Below are 24,445 nucleotides of genomic sequence, written 5' to 3'. Positions count from 1 at the left end.
GGGTTAATCAGAGGCACTTTAAATGATGGCAGGTGTATGCTGACTCCTATTAAACATGATTTTGAATGTGATTAGTTAATTCTGAACACAGCTACTTCCCCAGTTATAAGAGGGTGTGCACACTTATGCAACCACATTATTTGAGTTGTTTTTTTTTCTTCCTGTCACCTAAAATATTTCAGTTTTTTTAATTGAGTGGTACAGTTTATAGGTCACATTAAAGGTGGAAAAAGTTCTGAAATGATTTATCTTTGTCTCATGTTTTTACAGCACAGAAACCTGACATTTTAACAGGGGTGTGTAGACTTTTTATATCCACTGTAATTGTTTTAATCTGGTATTTTTTTCTATTGCTTTCATTGAGAGCTTAAAGGAGTTTCACAACCCCCCTTTTGGAAAGACCTGTAAAGGGAAGAATACGTACCTGCCTTCCGGCACTGGCTCCCAGCTCCTTCTCTCCCCAGCCTCGGCTGCTCTGCTGCCTTCCATGGATGTAAACTTCCATTTTGTTGCCACTCCCGTCAATAGCTGGCCGTGCAGTGGCTTGCTCTTTTTGTATCACATGACCATTGCACATGATGCAAGGTGAGTAGGTCACCGCTGCAGCAAGCAATTTGCTGCAGCAGCAATAAAATTGAAGTTTACATCCTGGGACTGCAGCGGTGTAGCCGAGGCAGAAGAGAGAAGGATCTGGGATCCAGAGCTGGAAAGCAGCTAAGTATGCTTTCTTCACAGGTCTGCCCAAAAGATGGGGGGGAAGAGTGCCCAAAAAAACCTTCAAAGGTACACAACTCCTTTAAAACGGGGCCAGGGGCAGAGAAAGAGTAAAAAGTTCATAAAAAATAACATAATTTCAAAATGTTATAAAACAATATGTGTTCTAGGCGATTAGAGGGTGTCATGTACCAATTTGCTGTGCAATTGGAGAAACTTCAATTTGGATCTGAATCAATTCATCCCAAACTAAACTTTTTGAAAAATTCAACAAATCATACAAGAAGCACATTCCAAGAAGTTAATTTTTTTCTAATCAGAATATTAGTTATTTTAGTTGCTATACATTTTTAGTTGGTGGTATTTTGAATAAAAAAGCCAATCAAGAAGAAATAAGAATTTGGGAGCAGAGCACTAAAACTTGACGTAAGAAATGTCAGTCAGTAAAAATCATTATGTACAATGTAATTTCTTCACAAATTAAATATTCAGTATAAGGCTACTTTTTAAAAACATGTACGCTACTAATAAATGTTAAAGGATAACTGTCATATTTTTTATTTGCTAGTTTATTAGAGCTAGGCATGTATACCTGAGTTAGTCTTTCAATGATTGTCAAAAGAAATTACCTTATAACAGCTTTCATTAATGTCCTCTGTCCCTTTCCACTGCTCCCCTTAAAACAACATTGCTAGGGGTTGTCTGTCTTCCTTTTAGTGTAAACAGAAGACAGAGGGGCGGTCTTCCACACTGCATGCCTGCATTAGTCTTCAGAGTGAGGTGACGTGTATCTCAGTAATCCAATCTGATTGGCTGGCAGGGAGCTGCTGGCTACAGCAAGTGTGTATGGGAAGTGAGGGAAAGCAGTTTTGGCCTCAGATAACTGGCAGAGATGTCATTTTGAAAAGGTCCTCATATTGTAAATGTTTAAACAGACGTAACTAAGGGAAAAACTCAAGGAAAACAGTGGTATGTGAAGAAAATAAAGATTGCTTTATGCATAATGCTGCAGCAGAAGTAACATATGCTAAAATAGATTTTTTGATGAAAACAAAACAGTTACCTTTTAAATGCTCGTTTTTTTATAAAAATAAAATACCCTATTTTGAAATTCTGAGGAAGAGTTTCCCAGTAAGCACAGCGACATACTAATGGTTTAAAGTCGCATTAAAAGTCGCAATGAGCAGGACACTAGTACAATGGAGTGGGTCAGGATAGATATGTGTATAAGTCTATAGTAGTTTGTGACGCCAATTGCAGCTTGCACAGAAACTGTAGCAGGGCCCTTTAAGATGTTATAGCTCACGTACCAGGTGAGGAATGCCAGAGGGGGATAATGTCTCTGTATAGCAGATATGGTAGTGTCAATGGTGTCTCCTACCTTGGTACGGCTGGACTCCTGGATCCTGGCTCAGTTGCAATAAAATGAGTGTTGTTAATAGGGGAACTGAGGAACTTTGGTAGCAGTAAATGAGATCCAGACTGGTATTATAATCCAACTTGTCTTTACTTAATAGCAGCGGTAATCCACATAAGTTACAGCAGTAGTCTTGGGTCCCAGCAGGTATTGGCAATATATGGCAGGGGTCAGTATCTCTTCTGCTTCTATACTATGTGCCTGGAGAATCTGTCAGGTATTTATCTTCTGCTCTGTCTGTCTTCTCCTTAGTATGGGCCTGACTAGCTGAGGAGGAATTTGGCTTCTCCTGGACTCTGGATATGTACTCACAGCTTGGCTCACAGGGAATGCTTCTTCCTGGAGGCTGGAGATGGCTGCTTTTCTTGTCAACCAAATCAAACATTACAAAGGAAAATATGAAAGAAAAAGGAAAAAGTCTGGTACCGTGTTAGCCAATAGAAAAATAGTTTAGTGCTCTCATTAAGAGAAACAAAATAAGAGTATTGCAGGTTTGATACCTTTTAATGGCTAACAAAAATAGAAGTAATGATGTTACATAGCGAGCTTTCGAGACATCACCAGTCTCTTCATCAGGCGTACTACAAGAATATATGAAGAAACAGTAATATATATACAATAAGAACAGAGGCATGGGGGGAATGAATGAACATTTGAAAAAAAAACAAAAAAAAAAAAACAGAACAACATATTAAAGATCTTGAGAATGAGTCCTTAATTATCTTACAGATAAGGGGTGTGAAAGTTTTATGGTCTCTAAAATGATGTTATCTCAAAGACCTGGTGCCCCGACTATGTCTTCAGAAGACTCCTTAGATCTTGTAGTGTGTCATAAATCCCGGGGACAAATTCAGTCCAGTATTCAAAGTGTCAAGCAGTGTTATAAATTTGTATTCACAAATTCTTCTAGCTTTTTGGGATTTGAAGTTACCTTTTAATATGAGAACTTTCATATGTTCTACATTGTGTCCTGGGCTACAGAAATGCTTAGCCACAGGAAAGTGTAGCTTCTTCTCTTTAATTGTGTGGCGGTGGGACCTCATCCTTGCATTGAGTCTCTGTCCTGTTTCTCCAACGTAGAGGCCTCTAACAGGACATTTAGTGCAGAGAATCAGATAAACAACATTAGATGTAGAACATGTGAATGTCCCAGAGATCCTATATTCCTGCTGTGTGTTGGGGATCCGGATCTTATCTGTTGTCATTATATGGGAACAGGTTTTGCATCTGCTTATATTACAGGGATGGGTTCCTTTTTCTGTGGTACCTGGCCTTGAACTTGATCTGATCAAAATGTTCCTTAGATTTGGAGGTTGTCGGTAAGCTAGTAAGGGGGGGGGGGTCTGGGAAGATTGTTTTTAGTCGTTCATACTTACGTAGGACATGATGTAATTTTTTGGCAGTTTTCCTCAGTACCTCTAGTTGTGGGTTGTAGGTTACAACCAGAGGTATGCGCTGGTTCTGTTTCTTTCCATTGTATTGGAGAAGTTGACTTCTGGGGATCTTGGTGGCTCTTGTGATCTGATCTTCAATTGAAGCAGGATGGTAGCCCTGGTGTAAAAAATTGAAAAAATGAAAAAATCTCAGGTTGGATAGAGGGCATCCTCAAACCATTAGTGAGGAATACAAAAAGTTATCTACAGGACACCACTGACTTATTGAACAAACTGTCAGCCATAGGTCCCCTCCCTAAAGGCACAATCTTGGCAACCATGGATGTGGAATCCTTGTATTCGAATATCCCGCACAATGATGGATTAACTGCTTGCCGAGTATACTTGGAGGCGAATGGGATCGTCTCAGAGTCTGTACTACAACTGACCAAATTCATCCTCACCCTATTTCTCTTTTGACAAGGAGATATATTTACAGTGCACTGGGACCGCCATGGGCAGTAGAATGGCACCGCAATATGCAAATCTGTTCATGGCAAAACTGGAAAATGACTTTTTGGTATCCTGTCTCAAAAAACCCTTGGCCTACTTCCGTTTCATTGATGACATCCTAATAATCTGGACCGACTCTGAACATGAACTGATAAAATTTCATGAACAATTCAAAAAATTCTATCCCACCATAAACCTGACCCTCAACTATTCCCACACAGAAGTCAGCTTTCTTGACACCACCATAAAACTTCAAGACAGCTCAATACAGACATCCCTGTATCGGAAACCTATTGATCGGCCTACATACCTCAAATGGGACAGCTTCCACCCCAAACATATTAAAAAGTCCATCATCTATAGTCAAGCCGTCAGATATAACCGAATCTGCTCCAGCCCATTAGACAGGGATGAGCATTTACAATATCTGAAAAGGACATTTTTACACCAGGGCTACCATCCTGCTTCAATTGAAGATCAGATCACAAGAGCCACCAAGATCCCCAGAAGTCAACTTCTCCAATACAATGGAAAGAAACAGAACCAGCGCATACCTCTGGTTGTAACCTACAACCCACAACTAGAGGTACTGAGGAAAACTGCCAAAAAATTACATCATGTCCTACGTAAGTATGAACGACTAAAAACAATCTTCCCAGACCCCCCCCCCCCCTTACTAGCTTACCGACAACCTCCAAATCTAAGGAACATTTTGATCAGATCAAGTTCAAGGCCAGGTACCACAGAAAAAGGAACCCATCCCTGTAATATAAGCAGATGCAAAACCTGTTACCATATAATGACAACAGATAAGATCCGGATCCCCAACACACAGCAGGAATATAGGATCTCTGGGACATTCACATGTTCAACATCTATTGTTGTTTATCTGATTCTCTGCACTAAATGTCCTGTTAGAGGCCTCTACGTTGGAGAAACAGGACAGAGACTCAATGCAAGGATGAGGTCCCACCGCCACACAATTAAAGAGAAGAAGCTACACTTTCCTGTGGCTAAGCATTTCTGTAGCCCAGGACACAATGTAGAACATATGAAAGTTCTCATATTAAAAGGTAACTTCAAATCCCAAAAAGCTAGAAGAATTTGGGAATACAAATTTATAACACTGCTTGACACTTTGAATACTGGACTGAATTTGTCCCCGGGATTTATGACACACTACAAGATCTAAGGAGTCTTCTGAAGACATAGTCGGGGCACCAGGTCTCTGAGATAACATCATTTTAGAGACCATAAAACTTTCACACCCCTTATCTGTAAGATAATTAAGGACTCATTCTCAAGATCTTTAACCACCTCCCGACCGCCTAACGCGCCGATGCGTCCGGGAGGTGGTTGATTTGTTCCTCCTGGACGCATCGGCGCGTCATCTCGCGATACCCGAGATTTCCTGTGAACGCGCACACGCAGGCGCGCGCGCTCACAGGAACAGAAGGTAAGCGAGTGGATCTCCAGCCTGCCAGCGGCGATCGCTCGCTGGCAGGCTGGAGATGTGATTTTTTTTAACCCCTAAAGGTATATTAGACGCTGTTTTGATAACAGCGTCTAATATACCTACTAACTGGTCCTCTGGTGGTCCCTTTTGTTAGGATCGACCACCAGAGGACACAGGTAGGTCAGTAAAGTCGCACAAAACACTACACTACACCCCCCCCGTCACTTATTAACCCCTTATAAACCCCTGATCACCCCATATAAACTCCCTGATCACGCCATATAAACTCCCTGATCACCCCCCCTGTCATTGATCACCCCCCTGTCATTGATCACCCCCCTGTCATGCTCCGTTCAGACGTCCGTATGATTTTTACGGATCCACAGATACATGGATCGGATCCGCAAAACACATACGGACGTCTGAATGGAGCCTTACAGGGGGGTGATCAATGACAGGCGGGTGATCACCCATATACACTCCCTGATCACCCCCCTGTCATTGATCACCCCCCTGTCATTGATCACCCCCCTGTAAGGCTCCATTCAGACGTCCGCATGTGTTTTGCGGATCCGATCCATGTATCCATGGATCCGTAAAAATCATACGGACGTCTGAATGGAGCCTTACAGAGGGGGTGATCAGTGACAGGGGGGTGATCACCCTGATCACCCCCTGTCATTGATCACCCCCCTGTAAGGCTCCATTCAGACGTCCGCATGTGTTTTGCGGATCCGATCCATGTATCCAGGGATCCGTAAAAATCATACGGACGTCTGAATGGAGCCTTACAGGGGGGGTGATCAGTGACAGGGGGGTGATCACCCTGATCACCCCCTGTCATTGATCACCCCCCTGTAAGGCTCCATTCAGACGTCCGCATGTGTTTTGCGGATCCGATCCATGTATCCATGGATCCGTAAAAATCATACGGACGTCTGAATGAAGCCTTACAGGGGGGGTGATCAGTGACATGGGGGTGATCACCCTGATCACCCCCTGTCATTGATCACCCCCCTGTAAGGCTCCACTCAGACATCCGCATGTGTTTTGTTGATCCGATCCATGTATCCATGGATCCGTTAAAATCATACGGACGTCTGAAGGGAGCCTTACAGAGGGGTGATCAATGACAGGGGGGTGATCACCCATATACACTCCCTGATCACCCCCTTGTCATTGATCACCCCCCTGTCATTGATCACCCCCCTGTAAGGCTCCATTCAGACGTCCGCATGTGTTTTGCGGATCCGATCCATGGATCCGTAAAAATCATACGGACGTCTGAATGGAGCCTTACCAGGGGGGTGATCAATGACAGGGGGGTGATCAGGGAGTCTATATGGGTGATCACCCCCCTGACATTGATCACCCCCCTGTCATTGATCACCCCCCCCTGTAAGGCTCCATTCAGACATTTTTTTGGCCCAAGTTAGCGGAAAATTTTTGTTTGTTTTTGTTTTTGTTTTTTCTTACTAAGTCTCATATTCCACTAACTTGTGTCAAAAAATAAAATCTCACATGAACTCACCATACCCCTCACGGAATCCAAATGCGTAAACATTTTTAGACATTTATATTCCAGACTTCTTCTCACACTTTCGGGCCCCTAAAAAGCCAGGGCAGTATAAATACCCCACATGTGACCCCATTTTGGAAAGACGACACCCCAAGGTATTCCGTGAGGGGCATATTGAGTCCATGAAAGATTGAAATTTTTGTCCTAAGTTAGCGGAAAGTGAGACTTTGTGAGAAAAAAACAAAAAAAATCCATTTCCGCTAACTTATGCAAAAAAAAAAAAGTTTCTATGAACTCGCCAGGCCCCTCATTGAATACCTCGGGGTGTCTTCTTTCCAAAGTGGGGTCACATGTGGGGTATTTATACTGCCCTGGCTTTTTAGGGGCCCGAAAGTGTGAGAAGAAGTCTGGGATCCAAATGTCTAAAAATGCCCTCCTAAAAGGAATTTGGGCACCTTTGCGCATCTAGGCTGCAAAAAAGTGTCACACATCTGGTATCGCCGTACTCAGGAGAAGTTGGGCAATGTGTTTTGGGGTGTCATTTTACATATACCCATGCTGGGTGAGAAAAATATCTTGGTCAAATGCCAACTTTGTATAAAAAAATGGGAAAAGTTATCTTTTGCCAAGATATTTCTCTCACCCAGCATGGTTATATGTAAAATGACACCCCAAAACACATTCCCCAACTTCTCCCGAGTACGGCGATACCAGATGTGTGACACTTTTTTGCAGCCAAGGTGGGCAAAGGGGCACATATTCCAAAGTGCACCTTTCGGATTTCACAGGCCATTTTTTACAGATTTTGATTGCAAGGTACTTCTTACACATTTGGGCCCCTAAATTGCCAGGGCAGTATAACTACGCCACAAGTGACCCCATTTTGGAAAGAAGACACCCCAAGGTATTCCATGAGGGGCACGGCGAGTTCCTAGAATTTTTTATTTTTTGTCACAAGTTAGCGGAAAATGATGATTTTTCTTTTTTTTTCTTTTTTCCTTACAAAGTCTCACATTCCACTAACTTGCGACAAAAAATAAAAAATTCTAGGAACTCGCCATGCCCCTCACGAAATACCTTGGGGTGTCTTCTTTCCAAAATGGGGTCACTTGTTGCGTAGTTATACTGCCCTGGCAATTTAGGGGCCCAAATGTGTGAGAAGAACTTTGCAATCAAAATGTGTAAAAAATGGCCTGCGAAATCCGAAAGGTGCACTTTGGAATATGTGCCCCTTTGCCCACCTAGGCTGCAAAAAAGTGTCACACATCTGGTATCGCCGTACTCAGGAGAAGTTGGGGAATGTGTTTTGGGGTGTCATTTTACATATACCCATGCTGGGTGAGAAAAATATCTTGGTCAAATGCCAACTTTGTATAAAAAAATTGGAAAAGTTGTCTTTTGCCAAGATATTTCTCTCACCCAGCATAGGTATATGTAAGATGACACCCCAAAACACATTCCCCAACTTCTCCTGAGTACGGCGATACCAGATGTGTGACACTTTTTTGCAGCCTAGGTGGGCAAAGGGGCACATATTCCAAAGTGCACCTTTCGGATTTCACCGGTCATTTTTTACACATTTTGATTGCAAAGTTCTTCTCACACATTTGGGCCCCTAAATTGCCAGGGCAGTATAACTACCCCACAAGTGACCCCATTTTGGAAAGAAGACACCCCAAGATATTCCGTGAGGGGCATGGCGAGTTCCTAGAATTTTTTATTTTTTGTCGCAAGTTAGTGGAATATGAGACTTTGTAAGAAAAAAATAAAAATAAAAAATCATCATCATGTTCCGCTAACTTGTGACAAAAAATAAAAAGTTCTATGAACTCACTATGCCCATCAGCGAATACCTTAGGGTGTCTACTTTCCGAAATGGGGTCATTTGTGGGGTTTTTCTACTGTTTGGGCATTGTAGAACCTCAGGAATCATGACAGGTGCTCAGAAAGTCAGAGCTGCTTCAAAAAGCGGAAATTCACATTTTTGTACCATAGTTTGTAAACGCTATAACTTTTACCCAAACCATTTTTTTTTTTTGCCCAAACATTTTTTTTTTATCAAAGACATGTAGAACTATAAATTTAGCGAAAAATTTATATATGGATGTCGTTTTTTTGGCACAATTTTACAGCTGAAAGTAAAAAATGTCATTTTTTTGCAAAAAAATCGTTACATTTCGATTAATAACAAAAAAAGTAAAAATGTCAGCAGCAATAAAATACCACCAAATGAAATCTCGATTAGTGAGAAGAAAAGGAGGTAAAATTCATTTGGGTGGTAAGTTGCATGACCGAGCGATAAACGGTGAAAGTAGTGTAAAAAGTGCTCTGGTCATGAAGGGGGTTTCAGCTAGCGGGGCTGAAGTGGTTAATATGTTGTTCTGTTTTTTTTTTTGTTTTGTTTTTTGTTTTTTCAAATGTCCATTCATTCCCCCCATGCCTCTGTTCTTATTGTATATATATATTGCTGTTTCTTCATATATTCTTGTAGTACGCCTGATGAAGAGACTGGTGATGTCTCGAAAGCTTGCTATGTAACATCATTACTTCTATTTTTGTTAGCCATTAAAAGGTATCAAACCTGCAATACTCTTATTTTGTTTCTCTTAATGAGAGCACTAAACTAAAGGAAAATATAACATTTAAAATGGTTGCAACTGCACAGTAGTGAATGACATGAGGAAATCACATCAGCTGACAATATTAATGCTCTTAGCAGATTGTAGCGGAGCAAGAGCGTTTAGTAACCCCACTCTGGGATGTTATATTCCCCCTTACTTTGAATCAAGCAGTCCTCGGCTTGTGCTTGGGATAAGAGGAATGAGCTCTGGGGGTACCCAAATTAATACTAAGGGCTGCCTGAAATACATATAATGACATACATAGACAAACATGAAATGGCTATCCCAAGGTTCCTGCCCGCTAGAGTAAGGTGTCCAACACACAGTTTAATTCTCTTGGTATAATCAGGTCACCTAATACTGCACAAAGCATACATCACTGACTGACTTTGTATGTTCTGGATCTTTTAAACACCAAAGAAAGCATGGGGGTGTCTTTACTTCGTAATCCCACCATTATGTAATGAAAGCCTGAGAAATTTGGCTTGTAGCACGATCACTATGATGACTGAGGGGAAATATGGCTCTAAGGCTTGAGGTACCATACCTTAGGGGAGGTATCTATCGTCTTCGTATACTTCTGGCAATGTCACAGGAGGAGGGTAGCATAATCCTGTCACTCTCCTGGAAATGAGACACCTCAGGATGGATCAATCCTGAACATTTAACAAGTGGGAAGGAGCAATCTAGGACTTCTAATGATTCCCGAAGCAGCGGGGTTACCCTTGATGGACCTGCCTGGGACTTACCACTTGGTCCTACCCTGGGTACCCTGGATATATGACTCCAGGTGTAGGCCATTAGTATTAAGCTTCCAGATAGGCAGTCCGTGTAAAGAGAACAGAGCTGTCAGGCAAGACACACATAGTAGGGTGCTACTGTTCTGGCTAAAGGCAAAAGTTAGTGCAGTTTCACAAACAGTGCATAAATTCACATTGCGGCATCTGTAAAAGAGTCCATACAATGGGCACAAATACTTGAACGTTGCTCAACCTGTAAACATGTAAGCAAAATTAGTGCAATATTTAAACAGTATAAGTCACAAAGAGCTCAGGTAATCGTTTGAGTCCTTTCTTTGGGTACAAGCTTGTAACGTTGAATAAATTCTATCAAGTAGGAAAACAACACAAAAATCAAAAATAATTTGTAATCCAATATGAAGTATGGTTTGGCTGATAGATGGAGTCCATTAAATCCCGGCACAAAAAAGGTGAGATGAAAAAAGCCCCCAAAAAGGTCAAAAATAAAGAGTAGGCAATGTTTCTTACCAGTCAAAATGTGTTTATGGCTTGGCTCCTATTGTCTCTGTAGCTAAATATTTACTTTGAGAATTCCCGATAACGGACAGGTGGCACACCCTTGTTGGTCCGTTGGGATCTCCGCAAGGATAATCCAGAGTCATCAAGAGTAGGGATGAGCGAACCCGAACTGTATAGTTCGGGTTCGTACCGAATTTTGGGGTGTCCGTGACACGGACCCGAACCCGGACATTTTCGTAAAAGTCCGGGTTCGGGTTCGGTGTTCGTCGCTTTCTTCGCGCTTTTGTGACGCTTTCTTGGCGCTTTTTGAAAGGCTGCAAAGCAGCCAATCAACAAGCGTCATACTACTTGCCCCAAGAGGCCATCACAGCCATGCCTACTATTGGCATGGCTGTGATTGGCCAGAGCACCATGTGACCCAGCCTCTATTTAAGCTGGAGTCACATAGCGCCGCCCGTCACTCTGCTCTGATTAGCGTAGGGAGAGGTTGCGGCTGCGACAGTAGGGCGAGATTAGGCAGATTAACTCCTCCAAAGGACTTGATTAACTGATCGATCTGCAGCTGTGGATCATTGAGCTGCTGATCCTCAATTGCTCACTGTTTTTAGGCTGCACAGACCGTTTGTCAGTCTCATTTTTCTGGGGTGATCGGCGGCCATTTTGTGTCTTGTGGTGCGCCAGCACAAGCTGCGACCAAGTGCATTTAACCCTCAATGGTGTGGTTGTTTTTTGGCTAAAGCCTACATCAGGGTGAAGCTGTGACACCAAGTGCATTTAACCAGCAATAGTCTGTTCATTTTTTGGCCATATACAAAATCAGGGGCAAGCTGCGCCTGTCACCAAGTGCATTTAACCCTCAATGGTGTGGTTGTTTTTTGGCTAAAGCCTACATCAGGGTGAAGCTGTCACACCAAGTGCATTTAACCAGCAATAGTCTGTTCATTTTTTGGCCATATACAAAATCAGGGGCAAGCTGCGCCTGTCACCAAGTGCATTTAACCCTCAATGGTGTGGTTGTTTTTTGGCTAAAGCCTACATCAGGGTGAAGCTGTCACACCAAGTGCATTTAACCAGCAATAGTCTGTTCATTTTTTGGCCATATACAAAATCAGGGGCAAGCTGCGCCTGTCACCAAGTGCATTTAACCCTCAATGGTGTGGTTGTTTTTTGGCTAAAGCCTACATCAGGGTGAAGCTGTCACACCAAGTGCATTTAACCAGCAATAGTCTGTTCATTTTTTGGCCATATCCCAGTCTAATTCTGTCACTAAATCCATACCGGTCACCCAGCGCCTAAATACTAGGCCTCAAATTTATATCCAGCTAAATCTGTCCCTAGTGCTGTAGCTGGGCGAGTTATTTAGTGTCCGTTCAAGCACATTTCTTGTTCTGGGTTGAAATACAATTCCCAATTTAGCAATTTCATAATTTAGTGGTTCCTGCTATATCAGAGCTCTTTGAAATCTATCCCAAAAAGGGTATATAATATTGAAGGTGCACATAGGGTCATTCAGAGTAACTTCACACACACCCGCTACTGTGTATTTCCAAGTCTAATTCTGTCACTAAATCCATACCGGTGACCCAGCGCCTAAATACTAGGCCTCAAATTTAATTCCCTCTAAATCTCTCGTTACCCACCGCTGTACTGTTGTTGCTGGGCAAGATATTTAGTGTCCGTCAAAGCACATTTTTTGTTCTGGGTTGAAGTACAATTCCCAATTTAGCAATTTCATAATTTAGTGGTTTCTGCTATATCAGAGCTATTTGAAATCTATCCCAAAAAGGGTATATAATATTGAAGGTGCACATAGGGTCATTCAGAATAACTTCACACACACCCGCTACTGTGTATTTCCAAGTCTAATTCTGTCACTAAACCCATACCTGTCACCCAGCGCCTAAATACTAGGCCTCAAATTTAAATCCCTCTAAATCTCTCGTTACCGTTGTCCTGTTGTAGCTGGGAAAGTTATTTAGTGCCCGTCAAAGCACATTTTTTGTTCTGGGTTGAAGTACAATTCCCAATTTAGCAATTTCATAATTTAGTGGTTCCTGCTATATCAGAGCTATTTGAAATCTATCCCAAAAAGGGTATATAATATTGAAGGTGCACATAGGGTCATTCAGAATAACTTCACACACACCCGCTACTGTGTATTTCCAAGTCTAATTCTGTCACTAAATCCATACCGGTGACCCAGCGCCTAAATACTAGGCCTCAAATTTAATTCCCTCTAAATCTCTCGTTACCCACCGCTGTACTGTTGTTGCTGGGCAAGATATTTAGTGTCCGTCAAAGCACATTTTTTGTTCTGGGTTGAAGTACAATTCCCAATTTAGCAATTTCATAATTTAGTGGTTTCTGCTATATCAGAGCTATTTGAAATCTATCCCTAAAAGGGTATATAATATTGAAGGTGCACATAGGGTCATTCAGAATAACTTCACACACACCCGCTACTGTGTATTTCCAAGTCTAATTCTGTCACTAAACCCATACCTGTCACCCAGCGCCTAAATACTAGGCCTCAAATTTAAATCCCTCTAAATCTCTCGTTACCGTTGTCCTGTTGTAGCTGGGAAAGTTATTTAGTGCCCGTCAAAGCACATTTTTTGTTCTGGGTTGAAGTACAATTCCCAATTTAGCAATTTCATAATTTAGTGGTTCCTGCTATATCAGAGCTATTTGAAATCTATCCCAAAAAGGGTATATAATATTGAAGGTGCACATTGGGTCATTCAGAATAACTTCACACACACGCTTCTGTGCATTTCCAAGTCTAATTCTGTCACTAAATCCATACCGGTGACCCAGCGCCTAAATACTAGGCCTCAAATTTAATTCCCTCTAAATCTCTCGTTACCCACCGCTGTACTGTTGTTGCTGGGCAAGATATTTAGTGTCCGTCAAAGCACATTTTTTGTTCTGGGTTGAAGTACAATTCCCAATTTAGCAATTTCATAATTTAGTGGTTTCTGCTATATCAGAGCTATTTGAAATCTATCCCTAAAAGGGTATATAATATTGAAGGTGCACATAGGGTCATTCAGAATAACTTCACACACACCCGCTACTGTGTATTTCCAAGTCTAATTCTGTCACTAAATCCATACCGGTGACCCAGCGCCTAAATACTAGGCCTCAAATTTAATTCCCTCTAAATCTCTCGTTACCCACCGTTGTACTGTTGTTGCTGGGCAAGATATTTAGTGTCCGTCAAAGCACATTTTTTGTTCTGGGTTGAAGTACAATTCCCAATTTAGCAATTTCATAATTTAGTGGTTTCTGCTATATCAGAGCTATTTGAAATCTATCCCTAAAAGGGTATATAATATTCAAGGTGCACATTGGGTCATTCAGAATAACTTCACACACACACGCTTCTGTGCATTTCCAAGTCTAATTCTGTCACTAAATCCATACCGGTCACCCAGCGCCTAAATACTAGGCCTCAAATTTATATCCCGCTGAATTTGAATACAATACATTGGGCCAAATAATATATTTGTTGTTGTGGTGAACCATAACAATGAGAAAAACATCTAGTAAGGGACGCGGACGTGGACATGGTCGTGGTGGTGTTAGTGGACCCTCTGGTGCTGGGAGAGGACGTGGCCGTTCTGCCACATCCACACGTCCTAGTGTACCAACTACCTCAGGTCCCAGTAGCCGCCAGAATTTACAGCGATATATGGTGGGGCCCAATGCCGTTCTAAGGATGGTAAGGCCTGAGCAGGTACAGGCATTAGTCAATTGGGTGGCCGACAGTGGATCCAGCACGTTCACATTATCTCCCACCCAGTCTTCTGCAGAAAGCGCACAGATGGCGCCTGAAAACCAACCCCATCAGTCTGTCACATCACCCCCATGCATACCAGGGAAACTGTCTCAGCCTCAAGTTATGCAGCAGTCTCTTATGCTGTTTGAAGACTCCGCTGGCAGGGTTTCCCAAGGGCATCCACCTAGCCCTTCCCCAGCGGTGAAAGACATAGAATGCACTGACGCACAACCACTTATGTTTCCTGATGATGAGGACATGGGAATACCACCTCAGCATGTCTCTGATGATGACGAAACACAGGTGCCAACTGCTGCGTCTTTCTGCAGTGTGCAGACTGAACAGGAGGTCAGGGATCAAGACTGGGTGGAAGACGATGCAGGGGACGATGAGGTCCTAGACCCCACATGGAATGAAGGTCGTGCCACTGACTTTCACAGTTCGGAGGAAGAGGCAGTGGTGAGACCGAGCCAACAGCGTAGCAAAAGAGGGAGCAGTGGGCAAAAGCAGAACACCCGCCGCCAAGAGACTCCGCCTGCTACTGACCGCCGCCATCTGGGACCGAGCACCCCTAAGGCAGCTTCAAGGAGTTCCCTGGCATGGCACTTCTTCAAACAATGTGCTGACGACAAGACCCGAGTGGTTTGCACGCTGTGCCATCAGAGCCTGAAGCGAGGCATTAACGTTCTGAACCTGAGCACAACCTGCATGACCAGGCACCTGCATGCAAAGCATGAACTGCAGTGGAGTAAACACCTTAAAACCAAGGAAGTCACTCAGGCTCCCCCTGCTACCTCTTCTGCTGCTGCCGCCTCGGCCTATTCTGCTGCTGCCGCCTCGGCCTCTTCCTCCGCCTCTGGAGGAACGTTGGCACCTGCCGCCCAGCAAACAGGGGATGTACCACCAACACCACCACCACCACCTCCGTCACCAAGCGTCTCAACCATGTCACACGCCAGCGTTCAGCTCTCCATCTCACAAACATTTGATAGAAAGCGTAAATTCCCACCTAGCCACCCTCGATCCCTGGCCCTGAATGCCAGCATTTCTAAACTACTGGCCTATGAAATGCTGTCATTTAGGCTGGTGGACACAGACAGCTTCAAACAGCTCATGTCGCTTGCTGTCCCACAGTATGTTGTTCCCAGCCGGCACTACTTCTCCAAGAGAGCCGTGCCTTCCCTGCACAACCAAGTATCCGATAAAATCAAGTGTGCACTGCGCAACGCCATCTGTAGCAAGGTCCACCTAACCACAGATACGTGGACCAGTAAGCACGGCCAGGGACGCTATATCTCCCTAACTGCACACTGGGTAAATGTAGTGGCAGCTGGGCCCCAGGCGGAGAGCTGTTTGGCGCACGTCCTTCCGCCGCCAAGGATCGCAGGGCAACATTCTTTGCCTCCTGTTGCCACCTCCTCCTTCTCGGCTTCCTCCTCCTCTTCTTCCACCTGCTCATCCAGTCAGCCACACACCTTCACCACCAACTTCAGCACAGCCCGGGGTAAACGTCAGCAGGCCATTCTGAAACTCATATGTTTGGGGGACAGGCCCCACACCGCACAGGAGTTGTGGCGGGGTATAGAACAACAGACCGACGAGTGGTTGCTGCCGGTGAGCCTCAAGCCCGGCCTGGTGGTGTGTGATAATGGGCGAAATCTCGTTGCAGCTCTGGGACTAGCCAATTTGACGCACATCCCTTGCTTGGCGCATGTGCTGAATTTGGTGGTGCAGAAGTTCATTCACAACTACCCCGACATGTCAGAGCTGCTGCATAAAGTGCGGGCCGTCTGTTCGCGCTTCCGGCGTTCACATCCTGCTGCTGCTCGCCTGTCTGCGCTACAGCGTAACTTCGGCCTTCCCGCTCACCGCCTCATATGCGACGTGCCCACCAGGTGGAACTCCACCTTGCACATGCTGGACAGACTGTGCGAGCAGCAGCAGGCCATAGTGGAGTTTCAGCTGCAGCACGCACGGGTCAGTCGCACTACAGAACAGCACCACTTCACCACCAATGACTGGGCCTCCATGCGAGACCTGTGTGCCCTGTTGCGCTGTTTCGAGTACTCCACCAACATGGCCAGTGGCGATGACACCGTTATCAGCGTTACAATACCACTTCTATGTCTCCTTGAGAAAACACTTAGGGCGATGATGGAAGAGGAGGTGGCCCAGGAGGAGGAGGAGGAGGAGGAGGAAGAGGGGTCATTTTTAGCACTTTCAGGCCAGTCTCTTCGAAGTGACTCAGAGGGAGGTTTTTGGCAACAGCAGAGGCCAGGTACAAATGTGGCCAGCCAGGGCCCACTACTGGAGGACGAGGAGGACGAGGATGAGGAGGAGGTGGAGGAGGATGAGGATGAAGCATGGTCACAGCGGGGTGGCACCCAACGCAGCTCGGGTCCATCACTGGTGCGTGGCTGGGGGGAAAGGCAGGACGATGACGATACGCCTCCCACAGAGGACAGCTTGTCCTTATCCCTGGGCAGCCTGGCACACATGAGCGACTACATGCTGCAGTGCCTGCGCAACGACAGCAGAGTTGCCCACATTTTAACCTGTGCGGACTACTGGGTTGCCACCCTGCTGGATCCACGCTACAAAGACAATGTGCCCACCTTACTTCCTGCACTGGAGCGTGATAGGAAGATGCGCGAGTACAAGCGCACGTTGGTAGACACGCTACTGAGAGCATTCCCAAATGTCACAGGGGAACAAGTGGAAGCCCAAGGCCAAGGCAGAGGAGGAGCAAGAGGTCGCCAAGGCAGCTGTGTCACGGCCAGCTCCTCTGAGGGCAGGGTTAGCATGGCAGAGATGTGGAAAACTTTTGTCAACACGCCACAGCTAACTGCACCACCACCTGATACGCAACGTGTTAGCAGGAGGCAACATTTCACTAACATGGTGGAACAGTACGTGTGCACACCCCTCCACGTACTGACTGATGGTTCGGCCCCATTCAACTTCTGGGTCTCTAAATTGTCCACGTGGCCAGAGCTAGCCTTTTATGCCTTGGAGGTGCTGGCCTGCCCGGCAGCCAGCGTTTTGTCTGAACGTGTATTCAGCACGGCAGGGGGCGTCATTACAGACAAACGCAGCCGCCTGTCTACAGCCAATGTGGACAAGCTGACGTTCATAAAAATGAACCAGGCATGGATCCCACAGGACCTGTCCGTCCCTTGTCCAGATTAGACATTAACTACCTCCCCATAACCATATATTATTGGACTCCAGGGCACTTCCTCATTCAATCCTATTTTTATTTTCATTTTACCATTATATTGCGAGGCTACCCAAAGTTGAATGAACCTCTCCTCTGCCTGTGTGCTAGGCCTAAATATATGCCAATGGACTGTTGCAGTGGTGGGTGACGTGAAGCCTCATTCTCTGCTATGACATGCAGACTGATTCTCTGCTGACATGAAGCCAGATCCTCTGTTACGGGAGCTCTCTCCTCTGCCTGGGTGCTGGGCCTAAATTTATGACAATTGACTGTTGCAGTGGTGGGTGACGTGAAGCCTGATTCTCTGCTATGATATGAAGACTGATTCTCTGCTGACATGAAGCCAGATTGTCTGTTACGGGACCTTTCTCCTCTGCCTGGGTTCTGGGCCTAAATTTATGAAAATTGACTCTTACAGTGGTGGGTGACGTGAAGCCTGATTCTCTGCTATGATATGAAGACTGATTCTCTGCTGACATGAAGCCAGATTCTCTGTTACGGGACCTCTCTCCTCTGCCTGGGTGCTGGGTAGTGTTGAGCGCGAATATTCGAAAAGCAAATTTTTTTCGCGAATATCGCAACTTCGCGATTTCGCGAATATTTCGAATATAGTGCTATATATTCGTAAAAACGAATATTCGTTTTTTGTTTCCCCCCCCCCCCCCACAAAATTACAGTACACATATAATTGATTGTTTCCCAAAGGTCCAACAGCTCAGATCTTACTCACATTGCCTAGAAAGTGATTGAGGCGCGAATCTTCGTAAGGCGATTTTATTAGCGCACATGCGAATATCGGCACGTCCCAGAACAGAGGCAAAGGGCTTTGCATTCATACATTAGTGAATTGAGTTGCGAATCTTCGTAAGGCGATTTTATTAGCGCACATGCGAATATCTACACTTGTCCCAGAACAGAGGCAAAGGGCTTTGCATTCATACATTAGTGATTGAATTGAGCTGCGAATCTTCGTAAGGCGATTTTATTAACGCAAATGCAAATATCTACACTTGTCCCCAGAACAGAGAGGCAAAGGCCTGTGCATTCATATAGTATAGCACCATATTCGCGAATACGTAGAACTTCGTAAAAGTCGATTTACGAATATTCGTATTTTTTATTTTACTTTCCACCTTACAGATTACATTGATCTGTACTCTGTCAACTACTGTCATCACCCCCCACTGTATCTCGATTGATTCCCAAAAGTCTCACATTCCCTAGAAAGTGATTGAGGTGCGAATCTTCGTAAGGCGATTTTATTAGCGCACATGCGAATATCTACACTTGTCCCAGAACAGAGGCAAAGGGCATTGCATTCATACATTAGTGATTGAATTGAGTTGCGAATCTTCGTAAGGCGATTTCATTAGCGCACATGTGAATTTTGCATAGCATATGTATTATGCGATAATTCGAATTATCGCATATGCGAAATAATAACGAATTTGAATAATCGCGAATATTTTACGAATATTCTTTCGAATATTCACAAAATTTCGCGAATTCGAATATGGGACATGCCGCTCAACACTAGTGCTGGGCCTAAATTTATGACAATGGACTGTTGCAGTGGTGGGTGACGTGAAGCCTGATTCTCTGCTATGACATGCAGACTGATTCTCTGCTGACATGAAGCCAGATTGTCTGTTACGGGACCTCTCTCCTCTGCCTGGGTGCTGGGCCTAAATATATGCCAATGGACTGTTGCAGTGGTGGCTGACGTGAAGCCTCATTCTCTGCTATGACATGCAGACTAATTCTCTGCTGACATGAAGACAGATTCTCTGTTACGGGACCTCTCTCCTCTGCCTGGGTGCCGGGGCCTAAATATCTGAGAATGGACTGTTCCAGTGGTGGCTGACGTGAAGCCTCATTCTCTGCTATGACATGCAGACTAATTCTCTGCTGACATGAAGACAGATTCTCTGTTACGGGACCTCCCTCCTCTGCCTGGGTGCTGGGCCTAAATATATGCCAATGGACTGTTGCAGTGGTGGCTGACGTGAAGCCTCATTCTCTGCTATGACATGCAGACTAATTCTCTGCTGACATGAAGACAGATTCTCTGTTACGGGACCTCCCTCCTCTGCCTGGGTGCTGGGCCTAAATATATGCCAATGGACTGTTGCAGTGGTGGCTGACGTGAAGCCTCATTCTCTGCTATGACATGCAGACTGATTCTCTGCTGACATGAAGCCAGATTCTCTGTTACGGGACCTCTCTCCTCTGCCTGTGTGTGTGCTGGGCCTAAATATATGCCAATGGACTGTTGCAGTGGTGGCTGACGTGAAGCCTCATTCTCTGCTATGACATGCAGACTGATTCTCTGCTGACATGAAGCCAGATTCTCTGTTACGGGACCTCTCTCCTCTGCCTGTGTGTGTGCTGGGCCTAAATATATGCCAATGGACTGTTGCAGTGGTGGCTGACGTGAAGCCTCATTCTCTGCTATGACATGCAGACTAATTCTCTGCTGACATGAAGACAGATTCTCTGTTACGGGACCTCCCTCCTCTGCCTGGGTGCTGGGCCTAAATATATGCCAATGGACTGTTGCAGTGGTGGCTGACGTGAAGCCTCATTCTCTGCTATGACATGCAGACTGATTCTCTGCTGACATGAAGCCAGATTCTCTGTTACGGGACCTCTCTCCTCTGCCTGTGTGTGTGCTGGGCCTAAATATATGCCAATGGACTGTTGCAGTGGTGGCTGACGTGAAGCCTCATTCTCTGCTATGACATGCAGACTGATTCTCTGCTGACATGAAGCCAGATTCTCTGTTACGGGACCTCTCTCCTCTGCCTGTGTGTGTGCTGGGCCTAAATATATGCCAATGGACTGTTGCAGTGGTGGCTGACGTGAAGCCTCATTCTCTGCTATGACATGCAGACTAATTCTCTGCTGACATGAAGACAGATTCTCTGTTACGGGACCTCCCTCCTCTGCCTGGGTGCTGGGCCTAAATATATGCCAATGGACTGTTGCAGTGGTGGCTGACGTGAAGCCTCATTCTCTGCTATGACATGCAGACTAATTCTCTGCTGACATGAAGACAGATTCTCTGTTACGGGACCTCTCTCCTCTGCCTGGGTGCCGGGGCCTAAATATCTGAGAATGGACTGTTCCAGTGGTGGGTGACGGGAAGCCAGATTCTCTGCTATGGAACCTCTCTCCAATTGATTTTGGTTAATTTTTATTTATTTAATTTTTATTTTAATTCATTTCCCTATCCACATTTGTTTGCAGGGGATTTACCTACATGTTGCTGCCTTTTGCAGCCCTCTAGCTCTTTCCTGGGCTGTTTTACAGCCTTTTTAGTGCCGAAAAGTTCGGGTCCCCATTGACTTCAATGGGGTTCGGGTTCGGGACGAAGTTCGGATCGGGTTCGGATCCCGAACCCGAACATTTCCGGGATGTTCGGCCGAACTTCTCGAACCCGAACATCCAGGTGTTCGCTCAACTCTAATCAAGAGCTGAAATAGAGTCTGGTCCTTGTGAAGGAGGATCAGCCGATGAACTTGGTTCCATAGGCGCAGTGGTCTCTGCAACTGGCATCAGGACTCGGATTAAAGGCTGAAAGAACCACTGAAGGGGGTCAAGCATGGAAGGCAACTCTGTTGGAGTCTTATTTTCTGAAGATAATGGCAGCTCAGGTGATGTATCCTCTTCTCTTGTCCGCTCCTGAACAGGTTCCTGTAGGCATTTCTTAAGTCTATTGCGATGGACTCGCTGAGTACCTTTATCCTCTCTCTGGATTTCGTAGCTCTCTGATGAGGGAATGGCCACTATTGTATATGGCTCACGCTCCCAGCGACTATCCAGTTTGCTTAGAGGGTGATTGTTTTTTAGCCAGACCTGGTCTCCAGGCTGTAAGGGCTCAGCATGTGCATGAATATCAAAGTCCTGTTTTTGTTGAGCCTTCTCTATTTTAGAGTCCACTATTTCTTTAGCGTCCTCCAGGCGTTTCTGATGCTCTTTGACCCACTCAGATTGGGGAAGGAGTGGTACAGCGTCCGGCTCAGGGACGTCAAGGGCAAGATCTGCAGGTAGACGGCCATGTCTTCCGAACATGAGATAGTATGGAGTGTACCCGGTAGAGCAATGGGTTGTATTGTTGTACATGTACACTAATTCAGGGAGGAGTAATGGCCAATCAGACCTCTGGTGAGGCGGCAAAGCCTTGAGCATGTTGATCAGTGTCTGATTCATTTTTTCACACAGTCCGTTTCCTTGAGGGTGGTATGTGGTAGTTCTCAGTTTTTTGCAGTTGTAGAAGGCACAAAGTTCGTAGAATAACTGAGACTCGAATGCAGATCCCTGATCAGTGAGTAATTTGTCAGGACACCCATAAGGCAGAATGAAGCTCTTCCAAATGGCAGCAGCTGTAGTTTTTGCAGTTAAGTCCTTTATAGGTACAGCCACAGCAAACTTGGTATAGTGGTCTATTATGGTCATCGTATAGACATACCCGGATCTGCTGGGTTCCAGTTTCATGTAGTCGATTGCCACAATTTTAAGAGGACCTTTACTCACTATTGGATGAAGGGGGGCTCGCTGATTATGTCTTTCCCCTTTTGCCACTGCACAGGTGGGACACTGTCGACACCAGGTTTCAATATCACTTCTCATGCCAGTCCAGTAGAAACGTCGCCTGATGGTGGCTTCCGTTTTTTGGATTCCAAAGTGACCAGACCGGTTATGGTACATGTCCATCACCATCTTGGCATCTCTTCGAGGTACCACTATCTGGTGGAGGCGCTAATAGGTGACTGGATCAAGCGTCCTCCTAAGGAGTAGGTCTCTTTGTAGGAAGAGTAGTTTCCGTTGTCGCCAGAGGCGAACTAGCTCTGAGTCAGCTCTCCGCCTTCAGATTCTCTCCGGTATGCGCCCGCTGTAAAAATAATCCAACAGTTCTCCAATGGTTCTGCTCTCTGATTGTAGTTTAATCCAGAGCTCTTTCTCAACTGGAGGTGAGGGGTCCCAGGTCTGTGGAAAACACATGACTCGAGTAGCCGGGTGCCTAGTGTGTAGGGCCTCCTGTCGGGCAAATAGAATATTTGAGTAGAATATTGGCATCTCCACATCTTCCCACTGATCATCAGTAGAAATTGGTTCTTTCTGGGCAGGTAGCCTAGACAAAGCATCGGCATTGTCATTAGATTTCCCAGTATGGTACTTAATGGTAAAGTTGAAGTTGGCCAATCTAGAGGCCCATCTTTGTTCTAGAGCTCCTAGACGTGCAGTGTTCAAGTGAGCTAGCGGATTATTGTCGGTGTAGACTGTGAAAGGTAGCTAGATAGTCCTTGAATTTCTCAGTGACAGCCCAGACCAAGGCTAGGAACTCCAGTTTGAACGAACTGTAGTTATGGTCATTCCGCTCTGGATCTCGTAAAGATCTGCTTGCATAGGCGATGACTCTTTCAGTTCCAGCTTGTGTCTGAGATAGTACAGCTCCCAAACCTTTCTTACTTGCATCAATATAGAGGCAAAATGGTAGGCTGTAGTCAGGATAACCCAGAACTGGAGGTTCTGTAAGTTTTTCTTTCAACAGTTGGAAAGCAGCTTCTCTCTCTTCATTCCACTCCACTGGTATCTTGGAATTCTGACATCCTTTAGGGTGACCTTTCACAAGCTCTTGGATAGGTTCCGCAATCTGAGCAAATTGCGGGATAAATCTACGATAGTAACTTGCAAATCCGAGGAAGCTCTTGACCTCTTTGACTGTTTTGGGAGCCGGCCAGCTTTGTACTGCTACTATTTTGTCAGGGTCCGGTCTCATGCCTTCTGTACTCACAACATGTCCCAGATATTTCACTTGGGGCTTCAGTAAGTGACACTTTAAAGGTTTCACTTTCAGTCCATGTTGTGTCAAAGTCTGGAACACTTCCGCCAGGTGCTATAAATGTTCCTCGTAGGTCTTAGTGTAGATGATCACATCATGCAGGTACAACAACACGGTCTCAAAGTTTTTGTGTCCAAGACATCTTTCCATGAGTCTCTGAAATGTCCCAGGGGCGTTGCATAGCCCAAATGGCATGTTGTTGAACTCAAACAGACCTATTGGGGTGGCAAAAGCTGTTTTTTGTAAAAAATATGGATGGGCACTCTATATGGAAATATAGGACAAAGTTTATTGGGACATATGTTTTATAACAATACAATAAAATACATTAGATTAAAAATAAAAATAAATAAAAAATTGGTATCTTTTGGGTAGAGATCGCACAAAAAATCCTCTCTGGGTATTTTCCCATTCAAATCTGTAATTTGATAGGAGAGAGGACGGTAATTGCACGCTTAGTCTCTGCCCAAACGGATGGTGATTATACTCCAAAGCTTATATAAAAATGGCATATATGACCAATTCCTAAAATACACATCAAGTATTACAATCAGTCCTATATTCAGATATAAAAACGCACACTCCTGTGCTATGTTGCCACTGAATATTCGTGATTAATATAGAATATATCCATGATTAAGTGTATAGATGGCGCTCCACATATATAGCTTTTCTATTGCGCTAAATAGTCTTTGCAAAAAGTGTCCTCTCTCTATTGTATCGACAG

This window comes from Bufo gargarizans, chromosome 2 (genome assembly GCF_014858855.1).
Source record: "Bufo gargarizans isolate SCDJY-AF-19 chromosome 2, ASM1485885v1, whole genome shotgun sequence".
In the NCBI taxonomy this organism is placed as follows: Eukaryota; Metazoa; Chordata; class Amphibia; order Anura; family Bufonidae; genus Bufo; species Bufo gargarizans.
This window is presented reverse-complemented; position numbering follows the sequence as displayed.